Genomic DNA, 15,213 nt, shown 5'->3' with positions numbered 1-15,213 from the left:
TGTCTTCTTGCCTGTCGGCGAGTTCTCCTGCCTTGTGACTTTATGTTTTTAAAACTGTCGAGATTCTCGGCTGACGGCGAGTCCCGAAGCAGCCTCCATGCTTTATTTTGTTTTTTGCGCGCGTTTCGACACTCAGTGTTCCACCATGGCACACGTCGTTTGCCGGGCAGTCCAGATGTTTGTGGGATACACTTCATTGCGGCATCAATCAAAAAAGCTGTAAAGTAGTCAACAGCTTCATCTATGCTTAAAGCACGCATGTTGGTCCAACTTAAGAGAGCCATTTTACGAAACTGTTCCCAATCGGCTTTGTCAATTTGCCATTTGGGAACCTGTGGAGGACATTCATTAACTATTGGGGTGCTCAGAACTATAGGAAAATGGTCACTTCCATAGGGATTATTAATGACTTTCCAGGTTAGAAGGGGCAGAAGTGGTGGAGATGTGATGCTGAGGTCTATGGATGAGTAGGTATTGTTCGCAAGGCTATAGTATGTTGGCTCTTTTTTATTCAAGAGACACGTGCCGGAAGAGAAAAGGAACTGTTCAATTAGACGACCTCGCGCATCGCAGCGGGAGTCACCCCATAGACAGCTATGCGCATTAAAGTCCCCAAGTACAAGGTAAGGTTCAGGGAGCTCATCTATTAAAGACTGAAATTCATGTTTTTGCAGTTGATAATGTGGAGGTATATAGAGAGAGCAAATGGTGACGAGTTTGTTCAAAAGAACCGCTCGAACAGCCACTGCCTCAAGGGAAGTTCGAAGTGGTAAATGTGTGCATGCTACTCCTTGATTAACTATAACGGCTACACCCCCGGATGGCGCGATGGCATCATCCCGGTCCTTCCGGAAAATAATGTAGCTGCGTAGAAAGTTCGTGTGTTTGGATTTTAAGTGTGTTTCTTGTACACACAGCACCTTTGGTGTATGTTTGTGTAAGAGTTCTTGGACATCGTCGAGATTTCTAAGCAGTCCTCTCACGTTCCATTGTATAATTTGTGCTTCCATATTGGATGTCAGGTAGTGCTGTGTGTACGAGAAGGAAGTGGGTGTTGTTTAGGTCGAAATTTAGAGCTCAAGTAGCAGGGCCGTCGTCGGGCCCCATTATCGGCTTTTTGGTTTTCTTAGCGCGCTCCAGGGAGCTACGCCGCTCTTTCGGTACCAGAGGCACCGGGGTTGTGTCGTTTGAGGCACTGGACGCCCGCGTATGCGAGCTACTGGCTTGTTTGTCCGACCTCGCCTGGCGCGGCGTGGTCGTGAGACCCGACGACCCTGGAGTCGCCGGGATCTCTGGCTTGGCAGGTGGGGACTTCGCCTGGTGTGACGAAGTCTTGGACGCCACCGAGCCGGAGGACGATGTGCCCTCCTTGGCCTCTACGGTGCCGGAGCTTGTAGTGGCCGCCGGTGTGGTCAGATTCAGAGTAGGCGGGGCAGCCTTCGCTGCTCCCACCATGGGGGCGGGTGGCGTTTGCCTCGGCATACTGCGAGTGGTCCGGGCAACCGCGATAGGCCGTTGTGGTGCTGCCCCCCGTCGCACCACTTCGGCAAAAGATGTTCTTGCTGGAAATGACGATGAAACTCGCTGTCGTGCTTCACGGAACGTTATGTTTTCTTTTACTTTTATCGTGAGTATTTCTTTCTCTTTCTTCCAGGCCGGGCAGGCCCTGGAGTACGCAGGGTGGTCACCTTCACAGTTCGCGCAGTGAGTCCCATCGCCAGCGCAGTCATCAACAGAATGACCCGTGGTTCCGCATTTTGCACAGGTGAGCTGCCCTCGGCAGCTTTGAGACGCGTGACCAAATCTTTGACATTTAAAGCATCGCCGTGGGTTTGGTATGAAAGGTCGTACAGCAAGCCTGACGTAGCCGGTTTCTATGGCCTCGGGTAGTGTGCTGGAGGCAAAAGTAAGTATCAAATGCTTGGTCAGTATTTCGGTGTTGTCGCGCCTTATCTTGATCCTTTGGACATGAGTGACATTTGAATCTTTCCATCCATCTAGTAGTTCTTCCTCGCTGAGGCCAATCAGGTCCTCATCGGACACTACACCTTTGACAGTGTTCATCGTCCTGTGCGCGCTCACAGAGACGGGGATGTTTCCAAACGCGACTAGATGTGACAAATTAAGGTACTGTTCCTTGTCTTTTAATTCGAGGAGTAGGTCCCCGCTTGCCATCCTTGTGGCCTTATATCCCGTTCCTATGGTGTCTTTCAAGCACTTAGCAACAAGAAAAGGTGAAATGGCTCTAGCTTTTTCAGATGATTGTTCAGAGTGAACCACGTGGTATTTAGGAAAAGTGTCGTTGTTTTTGGGCCAAAAGAATTGCGATGCATCGGTGCGTACCCTTTTTGGGGCACGATCGGTGGAAGAGGGGTTTGAGGGTCCCATGGAAAAAGTCGCTTGTTCGGCAACGGCGCCTACCACCCACCACGGAGCCCAACAGGGGGACGTGGCAGAACATGAGAAAAGTCTGCGCAACGCCAGCAGTACGCCGTCACTATAACCTAATATGGTCTACCCAAGGTTGGGAGCCACACACGGTTAACAATTGCCGCCAGGAAAAATCGGAAGTAACGAGAAGAGAGGAGTAGACAGGAAAGATTTAAAGTGAGAGAGAAAGACGAAGATGTGGGGAGAGAGAGACAGGAAAAGGCGACTGCCGATTTCCCCTGGGTGGGTCAGCCCAGGGGTGCCGTCTACGTGAAGCCAGGGCCAAAGGGGTGTGTTGCCTCTGCCGGGGGGCCTTAAAGGTCCAATCACCCGGCGTCGGCTCAACCCCCAGGATCCCCTTTTCCCCGGACACGGCAAAGCCACGCACGGCTAGGCGTGGGAGGGGGTCGAAACCCCCCGTTAGCTCGGGTCCGTGGTGCCGCTACACACCAAACGCCTGCTTCCACAGACGCCCCTGCGGGGCCGCTGTCGGAGAGTCGCGAAACAAATTCCATGCTTTGTTTTGTTTCTTACGCGCATTTCTGCAATCACTGTTCCACCATGGAACTCGTCGTTTTCCAGAGTGTCCACTTGATTGTGGAATACATTTGGTTGCGGCATCAATCAGAAATGATGTAAAGTATTCTACAGCTGCGTCTATGCTTAAGGAAGACATGTCCGTCCAACTTAACAGTGTAGCATTCCGAAACTGTTCCCAATCGGCCTTCTCAATCAGCCATTTTGGAACCTGAGGGGGACATTCATTAGTACTTGGTGTGTTCAGAAGTATTGGAAAGTGGTCACTTCCGTAAGGATTATTGATAACTTTCCATTTAATTAGGGGCAGAAGTGATGGAGACGCTATGCTGAGATCTATGGACGAGTATGTTCTGTTTGCAAGGCAATAATATGTTGGTTGTTTTTTATTCAAGAGACATGCGCCAGAAGAGAAAAGGAACTGTTCAATCAGACGACCTCGCGCATCGCAGCGAGAGTCACCCCATAGACTGTTGTGTGCATTCAAGTCTCCAAGGACCAGAAATGGTTCTGGAAGTTGGTCTATTAAGGACTCAAATACATATTTTTGGAGGTGGCACTGCGGGGGTATGTAAAGTGAGCAGATTGTGATCAGTTTGTTGAATAGGACGGCTCGAACAGCCACTGCCTCAAGGGATGTTTGGAGTGGTAAGTGGGTACATGCAATTCCTTGGTTAACTATAACGGCTACGCCACCAGATGACGCCACAGCATTATCCCGGTCCTTTCGGAATATCACATATTAGCGTAGAAAATTCGTGTTTTTGGATTTTAAATGTGTTTCTTGCACACACAGCACTTTTGGTGTGTGTTCATGTAGCAGCTCTTGGATATCGTCGAGGTTTCTTAGTAGACCTCTGACGTTCCATTGTATAATTTGTGTATCCATTTTGAGTGTAAGTTAGTGCTGTGTGTACTGAAAGAACTATTACCTTAAGTCACAGAGCCCTGTCCAGGCCCTGTGATGCGGGCTTTTTCTTTTTTGGCGCGCTCCAACGAGCTGCGCCGCTCCTTCGGCGCCTGAGACGCCGTTGGGCTTGCCGTTGTGTCCATCACCTCGGCAGAGGCGCTGGATGCCCGGTCGCGGCTTACGCGGACGGGTGTCAGTGTTTTAGGGCTTTCTGCCTGAACAGAAGGCCCTGGGCCTGCAGATCCGGAGGCCTGCATGCCCTTTGGTTGCGGAGCAGTACGGGCTGCTTCCGCTGAGGGGGCAGATGGCGCTACCGCCCGTCCACTGTGCGTGGTACGTGCGGCCGCCGCGAACCTTTGTGACACTGCCCCCTTGCGTGCCACGTCCGCGAATAGAGTTCCCTGTGGAAAAGAAAGGCGTTTTCGCGCCTCTCTAAAGGAGATGTTTTCCGTTACCTTGAGTGTTATTATTTCTTTTTCTTTTTTTCCATGAGGGACAACTGCGAGAGTAGGCTGCGTGCCCACCTTCGCAGTTTGCACAACGGGGAACTTCGACACAGTCGTCTGCAGGGTGATCGTGTGAACTACACTTAGCACAGGTTTGACGGCCGCGGCAGCTCTGAGAGCCGTGACCGAAACGCTGGCACTTAAAGCAACGCCGCGGGTTTGGGATGTAAGGTCTGACCTTAAGCTTCAGGTAGCCTGTTTCAAGATATTCTGGAAGGGTGCTTGTGGAAAATTTGATAATCAGGTGTTTTGTCGGGATTTCTTTGTCGTCACGTCTGATTTTAATTCGCTGTACGTGCGTTACATGATGTTCACTCCAGCCCTCAAGGAGCTCACTCTCAGACAAGTCCAACAGGTCTTGGTCAGATACTACACCTCGGGAACTTTGTTAGTTAGTTAATTCGGCTTTTTTTGGCGCAAAAGCAGCTACGGCTATGCTGCGCCATTCACTAGGTGTTTTGAAGTTTGAACGTTGAAATTGTTGCAGTTTTAAACATTGATGCACACATTAATGGACATTAAAGCAGTTTTAAAGCTTATTTAGAAAGCCACATTCTTTTAGGAAGTTTAGCACAGAGCCCAAGGGTACGAGTGGATCATCTCCAAGAAGCAGAGTAGGGTGGATAGGCGTACGATATTTGTATAGTTGGTCGAAATATTTTCGTCTCTGCGTATCGTAATGGGGACATGTGATCAGTATGTGCATTACTGTTAAAGTTTCTTGACATTTTTCACATGTTGGCTGTTCGTCGTTTGTGAGCAGGAAGTTGTGGGTCAGGTGTGTGTGCCCAATACGGAGTCGGGTTAGTATAACTTCAACAAACCGTTCTTGGTGACGACAGGTCTTCCATTCTCCGAGTATGGGCTTTACTACATAGAGCTTATTGTTCGCATACGAGTTCCAGTGCTGCTGCCATTTAGTTAACAGTGCTTGACGAATTTTTCTATTGCTGTCTTTCAGGGGAATTTTTATTTTTGTAAGGGCTTTGTGTGCCGCTAAGGAAGCGTATTTATCTGCATTTTCGTTGCCAGGTATCCCTACATGGCTTGGGACCCAGCAGAAACGAATAGAAACGGCTTGGCTACTCCGAACGACCATATTTAAAATGCCGCCAACTAAAGGTTCACATTCAGATTTCATATGTAGAGCTTTTAGTACACTTAACGAGTCCGTGTATATTATCGCCTTCTTGTTCCCCAGTTATGATATATCGAACTGCTTCATACAAGGCATAAGCCTCAGCTGTGAAAATGGATATGCACTGAGGAAGTCTAACGCTGACAGCGCATTCTCCTGTTACAATCACAATACCCACATGATTTTCCGTTTTCGAGCCGTCTGTGTAGTATTCGGTGCAGTCTCTATATTTATGCTGGAGTGCGCGGAATTCCTGAATGATGTGTTCTGGTGGGGTGTCTTTTTTCTTTAGGTGCGTTAGGGAGAAGTCGCTAAGTAGTGTTAGGTCAAACCATGGGGGCAGTCTTGGCGGTTTGTTTGCTACATTGAGCGCTTCTTCTGATATGCCATATGAGCGGCAGTATTCTTCAAACCCTAAAATAAGTGGCTTGATTAAGTGTGGTCTGTTTAGGTAGTGTAAGCGTGAGTCGCATTTTGTGACAATGTCGTGATTTATGTGTTCAGGTAACGACTTGATTCTCAAAACGTAAGACAGGGTTAGTGACATTCTTCGGTGACATAGTAGAGGCTCGTTACAATCTACATGTAAACTCTGCACAGGGGATGTTCTATAGGCACCACTGGACAGTCGTAGGCCGAGATTCTGTACAGGGTCAAGACGCTGAATGTACGACTCCCGTGCTGAGCCGTAGACAACACAACCATAGTCTAAAATACTGCGCACAATAGAACGGTAGATGCGTAGCATGCACAGTCGGTCGGAACCCCATTGTTTGTGGGATAACACTTTAAGAAGGTTGAGTGCTTTGTTTGCCTTTACTTTTAGTGCGTTTATGTGGGCTAGGAAGTTGAGTTTTTGGTCGAATGTAACTCCTAGGAACTTATGGTCTTGTTTTACTGCTATCGGGACATTGTTTAATCGTAGAGTTGGGTCCGGGCATAATCCTCTCTTCTGCTTAAATAAAACAACAGTGGTTTTTTGTGTGGAAAAGCGAAAACCGTTTTTGTCAGCCCATTTCGCCAGTTTATTTATAGTGATTTAGAGTTGCCGTTCACAAGTTGAAAGGTTCGAGGCTCGACAGGCAATTTGGAGATCGTCCACGTAGACAGAGTGCATGACTGTGAGGGGGATGACCTTGTTAATGGAGTTCATTTTGACTATGAAAAGGGTAGTGCTCAGAATGCAACCTTGTGGTACGCCATTTTCTTGGACAAATGTTCGTGAAAGTGCTGTGCCGAGACGTACTTGAAATGTTCGATTCGAGAGAAAATCACATAGGCATTTTAGCATTCTTCCACGGATTCCCAAGTCTGCAAGGTCTCTTAGAATACCATATCGCCACGTCGTGTCATATGCTTTCTCTAAGTCGAAAAAAAAACTGCGAGACAATATTGCTTGCGTAAAAACGCTTCTCGTATTTCGTGCTCCAGTCTGACGAGATGGTCAGTGGTGGAGCAGCCCTTTTTGTATCCGCATTGGTGGGAGTCTATTAGGTGTCTTGATTCAAGAATGAAGGTGAGTCTTATGTTTATAATGCTCTCGTACGTTTTTGCAAGACAACTTGTTAATGCAATGGGCCTGTAGCTACTAGGACATGTCGGGGGTTTACCAGACTTTAGAAAAGGTATGACTATTGCATTTTTCCAAGCTTGAGGCATTATGCCGGATTCCCATATTTTGTTGAAGAATTGGAGAAGTGCCACCGCCGATGCTTGGGAAAGATGCGCCAGCATTGTGTAGTGTACCCGGTCAGGCCCTGTTGCTGTTTTTTTACCGGTGGAAAGTACCCTGTTTAATTCGTGTAGAGTGAGATCGTGATTATAGAATTCATTTGAGGTACTGAGAGTAGGCAGTCTCTGCTTCTCAGCAGATTCTTTGTACTTGAGGAATGCTGTTGTGTAATTCGCAGAGCACGAGATATTGTAAAAGTGTTCGCCTAATAGGTCGGCCTGGTCTTTTAGTGTTGTTTGTGCGTCTGGACTTGCAAGCAGTGGTATTGTGTACGATGAGTACTCTCCTCTAAATTTTCTCACCTGGTCCCAGATATGTTTTGAGGTGGCCGAACTATTAATTGATGATATGTATTTTTGCCATGAGCACTTTTCCGCTTGCCTACGAATAAATCGTGCTTTGGCTTTTGCCTGTTTATAGATCACGAGGTTGCTATACGTCGGGTACCTTCGTAAGTTTCCCCAGGCCTTGTTTTGCTGTTTTTTCGCTTCGGTACATTCTTTCGTCCACTAGGGATTTAATTTTTGTCGCACAATACCGGACGATTGTGGTATCGCCTTTTCTGCCGCTGTAATTAAAACTTCTATACACCTTTCGTTCAATTCCTCTATAGAAAGTTCCGGTAAAAAGACATCTTCGAGCTTCGCGTTCTCAGTAAAAAGCGGCCAGTTCGCGAGTTGTAATTTCCACCGTCGTGGCTTGGTAGCTAGAGTTTCGTATGTTGGTAAGAGTTTGATGATGGCCGGTTGATGGTCACTGCCATATGATGTGTCGAGGACATTCCATTTAAGATCGTTAAAAAGGCTTGGTGAGCACAGAGCAAGATCTAAACAACTAAAAGTGCGTGAGGTTGGTGAAAAGTATGTAAAAGCACCCGAGTTTAAAAGACAGATATCACTTGACAAAACAAAATCTTCAACGACCTGCCCTCTTTGATCAGTTTTCTCACTACCCCAAAGAGTAGAATGAGCGTTAAAATCTCCCACTAAAATAAATGGCTTTGGTAACTGTTCCATTAGGTTTTCTAGGTTTCTCGTGGTAAAATGGGTGTGGGGTGGGATATAGAGAGAACAAACGGTGATGGTTTTGTAAGATAAAATGGTGACGGCTACGGCCTCGAAAGACGTGTTTAGTTGGACATCTCGGGTAGGAGTGCCGCACTGAACGGCAATAGCTACACCTCCCGAAAGTCGGCTACAGGCTTCGCGGTCTCTTCGGGAACTGTAAACCCCTTAAGGACTTGTTTATGTTTTGCGCCTAGGTTAGTTTCTTGAAAACATAATGCTATTGGTGAGTACTTGTTTATGATGTCTTTTATGTCACCTAAATTATGTAGTAGCCCTCTGCAGTTCCAGTGAACGATGAAAACCATGATGGAGAAAAAAGAGCAAATATACAGTTGTGAAGTGTTCCGTTATTTAAAATGTATAGGTGACATATGTTGAGCAGTTGTGTAGCATACAGTAGCGATAACCATTTGAGTTATCGCTTTTTGTTGAAGATAGTCGTGATGGGGACTTTGTCCTGCTTAGCGCGCTCCAGGGAGCGCTTGTCAGTCGGTGTCGATGACACCGAGGCTTTGTGGTCAATCTCCATCGCCCTCTCAGAGGCGCTGGACGATCGAGAATTCGGCGCTGAAACCCGGGTCTCAGGCCGTGGCATTCGATTGAGTTTAGGGCCCTTGGAGACCGGAGTCTGCGGGCCCTTTGACGTGGATGGAGCAGCAGACGCTGCTTCCACCGGGGGGGGGGGGGCGCTTGGAGTCACCACGGGACCACTTCGTGTGGTCGAGGTGGGCTCCTGGGGCCTCTGTGGCGCTGCCCCCGCGTGCGCCACATCGGCATAACTCCTGCGGAAAAGGTAAGACAGGCGTTTTCGTGCTTCGTGGAATGATATTTTTTCTTTGACGGTCAGAGCGATGACTTCCTTTTCTTTTTTCCATGATGGGCATGAGCGGGAATACGCTGGGTGATCACCCTTGCAGTTGACACAAAGTTGCGATGAAGTGCAGTTTTCGATTTTGTGGTCGTTTTCGCTACATTTTGCACATGTTTCTTTTCCCCTACACGAATGGGATGCATGTCCGAACCTGTGGCATTTAAAACACCGTCTGGGATTAGGAGTGTAGGGCCTGACATTTATTTTGACGTACCCTGCCTCAAGAGAGGTGGGCAATTCACTAGTTCCAAAGGTCAGTATCGCATGTTTTGTAGGGACTTCCTGATCGTTGCGCCGGATAACTATTCGCTGTACCTTTATGACATTTTGGTCCTGGAAGCCTTCGAGGAGTTCTTCGTCGCTTAGACCCAAGAAATCTTCTTCGGATATTACTCCCCTGCTGGTGTTTAGGGATCTGTGTGCGGAAATTGTTATGGTTGTGTCACCAATACGGTTGAGTTCAGAGAGTTTCGGTACTTGGTCTTTGTCGGCAAGTTCGAGGAGTAGATCACCACTTGACATTTTAGAAGCTTTGTACGTGGGCCCGATCTTTTCCTTTAGGCACTTGGCCACCAAAAACGGGGATAACTTTCTTACTGGAGTTCCTTCACTGTGAATGACGTAGTATTTGGGATATGATACAGTGGTCTGCGTTGAGAGATGATAGGTTGCCTCGGTGCGGCCTCTTTTACGAGACCGATCAAAAAGAGCGGATGCTTGAGACGCCATAAAAAGATGAATGTGTTCGGCAACAGCGCCGACCGCCCACCACGGAGCCCAACAAGGGGACGCGGCTGGACTTGTCAAACAAGCCTGCACGGCGCCAGCCGTACGCTGTCACTATAACCCAATATAACTATCCAAGGTTGGATACCTACACAAGGTTAACCCTTGCCGCCAGGAAATATGGGAGTAACTAGAAGGGAGGAGTAGACAGCAAAGATTTAAAGTGAGAGAGAAAGACGAAGATGAGGGGAGAGAGACAGGAAAAGGCGACTGCCGATTTCCCCTGGGTGGGTCAGCCCAGGGGTGCCGTCTACGTGAAGCCGGGGCCAAAGGGGTGTGTTGCCTCTGCCGGGGGGCCTTAAAGGTCCAATCACCCGGCGTCGGCTCAACCCCCAGGATCCCCTTTTCCCCGGACACGGCAAAGCCACGCACGGCGAGGCGTGGGAGGGGTCGAAACCCCCCGTTAGCTCGGGTCCGTGGTGTCGCTACACACCAAACGCCTGTTTGCGCAGACGCCCCTGCGGGGACCTCGGGAACTGTTGAGGGATCGGTGTGGTGTAATAAAGACAGGGGTGCTTCCAAAAGAGGCAAGTTTTGAAAGTTTTTCATACTGGGTCTTACTTTGAACTTCTAGCAAAAGGTCCCCACTAGCCATTCTTGTAGCCTTATAGCCTTGACCGAGTGTGTCGGTGAGGCATTTCGATACAAGAAAAGGAGAGATCGTTCTTGCGTTCTTTTCTAGTGTTTCGCAGTGGATTACGTGGAACCGTGGAAAATTTTCTGTGGGTTTGAACAAGGCGTTGAAAGTCTCTTCGGTGCGCCCTCTCTTTGTGAGACGGCGATCATTCAGGGGAGGAAATGAGGTTGAGACCATAGATTATGTATAGTTTCGGCAGCCATGCCAGCCGCCCACCATGGAGCCCAACATGGGGACGCGACAACACTTATATTGCTATAAAGTATGTCTACGCCAGCTGTACACAGCTACTATAACCAAATATAATGTGCCCAAGAGAGGGCACATACACAAATTTAACCCTCGCCGCCAAGAAAAACGGAAGTAAATTGAAGAGAGGAGAAGACAGGAAAGATTAAAAGTAAGAGAAAGACGAAGATGTGGGGAGAGAAAGAGATGGAAAAGGCGACTGCCGATTTCCCCTGGGTGGGTCAGCCCAGGGGTGCCGTCTACGTGAAGCCGGGGCCAAAGGGGTGTGTTGTCTCTGCCGGGGGGCCTTAAAGGTCCAATCACCCAGCGTCGGCTCAACCCCCAGGATCCCCTTTTCCCCGGACACGGCAAAGCCACGCACGGCTAGGCGTGGGAGGGGGTCGAAACCCCCCCGTTAGCTCGGGTCCGTGGTGTCGCTACACACCAAACGCCTGCTTGCGCAGACGCCCCTGCGGGGAGGCCTAAAATCACGTGCTTTAAAGAAGCGTAAAAGATGTGTATATAGTATAAAATTATGGCAGTGATAAGTGGTGTGATCTATGGGTGTGGGATAAATGACGATTGAGCATGGCATTTGTAAGTGAGAGGCGGGATGACAGCACGAATACCTCCTCAAGGCCTTTGCGCTCAAAGGCCGGGAGGCAGGTGCTTCCTTTGATAGAGTTACCGCAGCAGCAGCCTCAATCATGAGGCCGCGCTACGGAGCGCCTGGAAAAATAACGTTGAAGTTATGGACATCTTTTAAAAATTCGAAAAGGGACTGATATTTAAAAAGTGGTTCTCTGCCAATGAACATATCGGGATGATGTGGGAACTGCAGGTATATTGATGAAAAATGCTTTTTTCTGAGAGCGTCTAGTTCCGTGCATTGCAGTAGGATGTGGAGTACAGTTAGTGGATCGCCACAGTGCTCACACAAAGGTGGATCGCCTCAGGACAAAAGATATGAATGTGTACTATGTGTGTGGCCTATCCTCAGTCTGCAAAGTGTAACTTCTGTGTAGCGTGATTTCGATACCGGCGGCCAATTACCTAGTTGCGGCTTGATAAGATGCAGTTTATTTTGTGTGTTCCTATCCCATGTGCTCTGCCAAAAGGCCCTGATCTTTCTTTTGAGGAATGGTTTTAAGTCTAATGCAGGGTCTATTGGAGGGATAGCTACAGATGTATTGGGACTGTTTTCGTGGGCGGATGCTGCTAGCTGATCCGCCAACACGTTGCCTTGTATCTCGCGGTGCCCTGGCACTCAGCACACTACGACATGCTGTTTAAGAGAGTAGATCGTGCATAAAATAGAGTAGAGCGAGACAAGGACCGGATTTGTGTGTTTTGTCATAGTTTTTAAAGCTTTCACTACACTTAATGAATCCGTGTATATCACTGCCTTTTGTAGTTTTAATTGTTTTATGTGTTTAACTGCCGCAAGTATCGCGTAGGCTTCTGCCGTGAAGATACTGGAATCAGGGTGCAGAATACCGGAATCGGAAAAGGATGGACCAACGGCTGCGTACGACACGGAAGTGTTAGACTTTGAGGCATCTGTAAAGAATTCAGGGTGTGGGTACTTGTATTGTAATTCGAGAAAGTGTGTACGGATATGTGCAAGTGGCGCATGCTTGGTAACCTCGACGAAAGAAACATCGCATTCTATAAGCTGCCACTGCCACGGCGGGAGATAGGCAGCGGGAGCCATTAGACAGTGTTCGAGAAGTGGCACACCCATTTCTTCAGCTAGTCCCCTCACACGAAGTGAGTACAGCTGTCTCATCGAGGGACGGTTGTAAAAAAGTTCAGAAGCAGACAACTCATTGATTGTAGTGTGTGAGGGGTGTTCGTTGTTTGCGTTCACTTTGAGGAAATATACAAAAGATAGGTAAGATCTCTGAAGGTGTAGCGACCATTCGTCCGATTCGACGTAGAGGCTTTCCACGGGGCTGGTGCGAAAGGCGCCCGTAGAAAGACGAATGCCCAAATGGTGGACTGGGTCAAGCATGTTCAAGGCACTTGGTGTCGCAGAGTGATAGATTATCGCCCCGTAATCTAGGCGCGTGCGTACAAGGCTTTTATAAAGGTTCATCAGGCACTTCCTGTCACTACCCCACATAGTGCGTGACAACACTTTTAGAATATTCATAGTTTTAATGCACTTGTTTTTTATGTACTTAATGTGCGGTATGAACGTAAGTTTTGTGTCTAGAATTAGCCCTAGGAACTTGTGCTCTGTTTTTACCAACAGACGCTGACCATGTAGGTCAATGTCTGGATCGGGAGAAAAGCCTCTTTTTCTGGAGAATAAGACGCAAGTGCTTTTTTGTGCATTCAGCGTAAACCCGTTCTCGTCTGCCCATTTAGAGACCTTGTTCAAGCCCAGCTGGACCTGCCGCTCACACATTGAAAGGTTGCACGACTTATAACCGATCTGCACGTCGTCCACATATGTGCAATAAAACATGTTCCGTGGAATGTACAGACGTAGCGAATTCATTTATATAATAAAAAGTGTGCAACTCAGGACACCACGTTGCGGCACTCCAGTTTCCTGGACAAATATTCTGGACAAGACATTACCCACTCGAACACGGAACGTGCGATTGGACAAATAGCTTTCGATTATGGTCAGCATCTTTCCTCGGACACCTAAGTGTGAGAGGTCTCGCAGTCTGCCAAACCGCCATGTGGTGTCGTAAGCCTTTTCCATATCGAGGAACACCGAAAGAAAGAATTGCTTGTGGACAAAAGCGTCGCGAATTTGTGCCTCGATACGGATAAGGTGGTCAGAGGTAGATCTACCCTCTCGAAAACCGCACTGGTATGGGTCAAGTGATTTGTTTACTTCGAGGAAATGTATAAGTCGGCAGTTTATCATCTTTTCAAAAAGTTTACACAGGCAGCTTGTTAGTGCAATGGGCCTGTAGCTCGCAACGGAGGGTGGGTCCTTGCCCTGTTTTAGAATAGGAATAATAATGGCTTCTTTCCAGGCCGAGGGGATCTCGCCGGAAGACCAAACAGCATTATACAGTGAAAGGAGGGTTTTTTGAGTTTCAGATGGCAGGTGTTTCAACATTTCATATACAACACGGTCGGAGCCTGGGGCAGAATTATTGCAACAGTTAAGCGATGCTTGTAGCTCAGCAATGCAGAAAGGTTCATTGTATGCTTCGTTTGTGGATTTGCGCTCTAGTTTCTGTTTTTCGACTCTTGTATCTTTGGAAAGCTTCACTATAGTGCGACGAGCTCGACACCTGTTCGAAGTGTGAACCTAGGAAGTTCGCCTGGTCTTCCAAGCTGTCGCCTTGTGTGTTTACTAGAGGAAGTGAATGTGCTCGTCGGCCTGCTACCCTGCTAACCATGTTCCAGACTTTGGCCTCCTGTGTATATGAATTAATGCCCGATAAAAACTTCTGCCAACTTTCCCTTCTTGCCTGTCGGCGTGTTCTCCTGCCTTGGGACTTAATATTCTTAAAACTGTCCAGATTCTCGGCTGTGGGAGATTCCCGAAGCAGCCTCCATGCTTTATTTTGTTTTTTGCGCGCATTTCTACACTCAGTGTTCCACCACGGCACACGTCTTTTCCCGGGCAGTCCAGATGTTTGTGGGATACACTTATTTGCTACATCAATCAAAAAAGCAGTAAAGTATTCTACAGCTTCCTCCATGCTTAAAGCACACATGTCGGTCCAACTTAAGAGAGCCATTTTACGAAACTGTTCCCAATCGGCTTTGTCAATTTGCCATTTGGGAACCTGTGGAGGACATTCATTAGCTATTGGTGAGCTCAGAACTATAGGAATGTGATCACTTCCATAGGGATTATTAATGACCTTCCATGTTAGCAGGGGCACAAGTGATGGAGATGTGATGCTGAGGTCTATAGACGAGTACGTATTGTTGGCAAGGCTATAATATGTTGGTTCTTTTTGATTCAAGAGACATGCGCCGGAAGAGAAGAGGAATTGTTCAATTAGACGACCTCGAGCATCGCAGCGAGAGTCACCCCATAGACCACTATGTGCACTGAAGTCCCCAAGGACCAGATACGGTTCCGGAAGTTCATCCATTAAGGACTGGAATTCATGTTTATTCAGTGGGTGATGCGGAGGTATATAAAGAGAGCAAATGGTGACGAGTTTGTTCAGAAGAACCACTCGAACAGCCACTACCTCAAGGGACGTTTGGAGTGGTAAGTGTGTGCACGCTATTCCTTGATTAACGATCACTGCTACACCACCGGATGACGCGATAGCATCATCCCGGTCCTTTCGGAAAATAATGTAACTGCGTAGAAAGTTAGTGTATTTGGATTTTAAGTGTGTTTCTTGTACACACAGCACTTTTGGTGTATGTTTGTGT

The 15,213-nt window shown here is 47.8% G+C and overlaps 1 long non-coding RNA gene across 1 annotated transcript; it reads left to right on the top strand.

Moving 5' to 3' along the window:
• The first annotated feature begins 2,476 nt into the window (after positions 1–2,476).
• LOC125758134 (uncharacterized) lies at positions 2,477–11,320 on the top strand. Its single transcript, XR_007415892.1, has 2 exons — positions 2,477–2,750; positions 11,157–11,320. It is a non-coding gene; the product is annotated as an uncharacterized LOC125758134 (long non-coding RNA).
• Positions 11,321–15,213: the final 3,893 nt, after the last annotated feature.

Source organism: Rhipicephalus sanguineus, chromosome 4 (genome assembly GCF_013339695.2).
Source record: "Rhipicephalus sanguineus isolate Rsan-2018 chromosome 4, BIME_Rsan_1.4, whole genome shotgun sequence".
NCBI classification, from domain to species: Eukaryota; Metazoa; Arthropoda; class Arachnida; order Ixodida; family Ixodidae; genus Rhipicephalus; species Rhipicephalus sanguineus.
The sequence above is the reverse complement of the archived record's forward strand: the minus strand, read 5'-3'. Positions and strand labels throughout refer to the sequence as shown.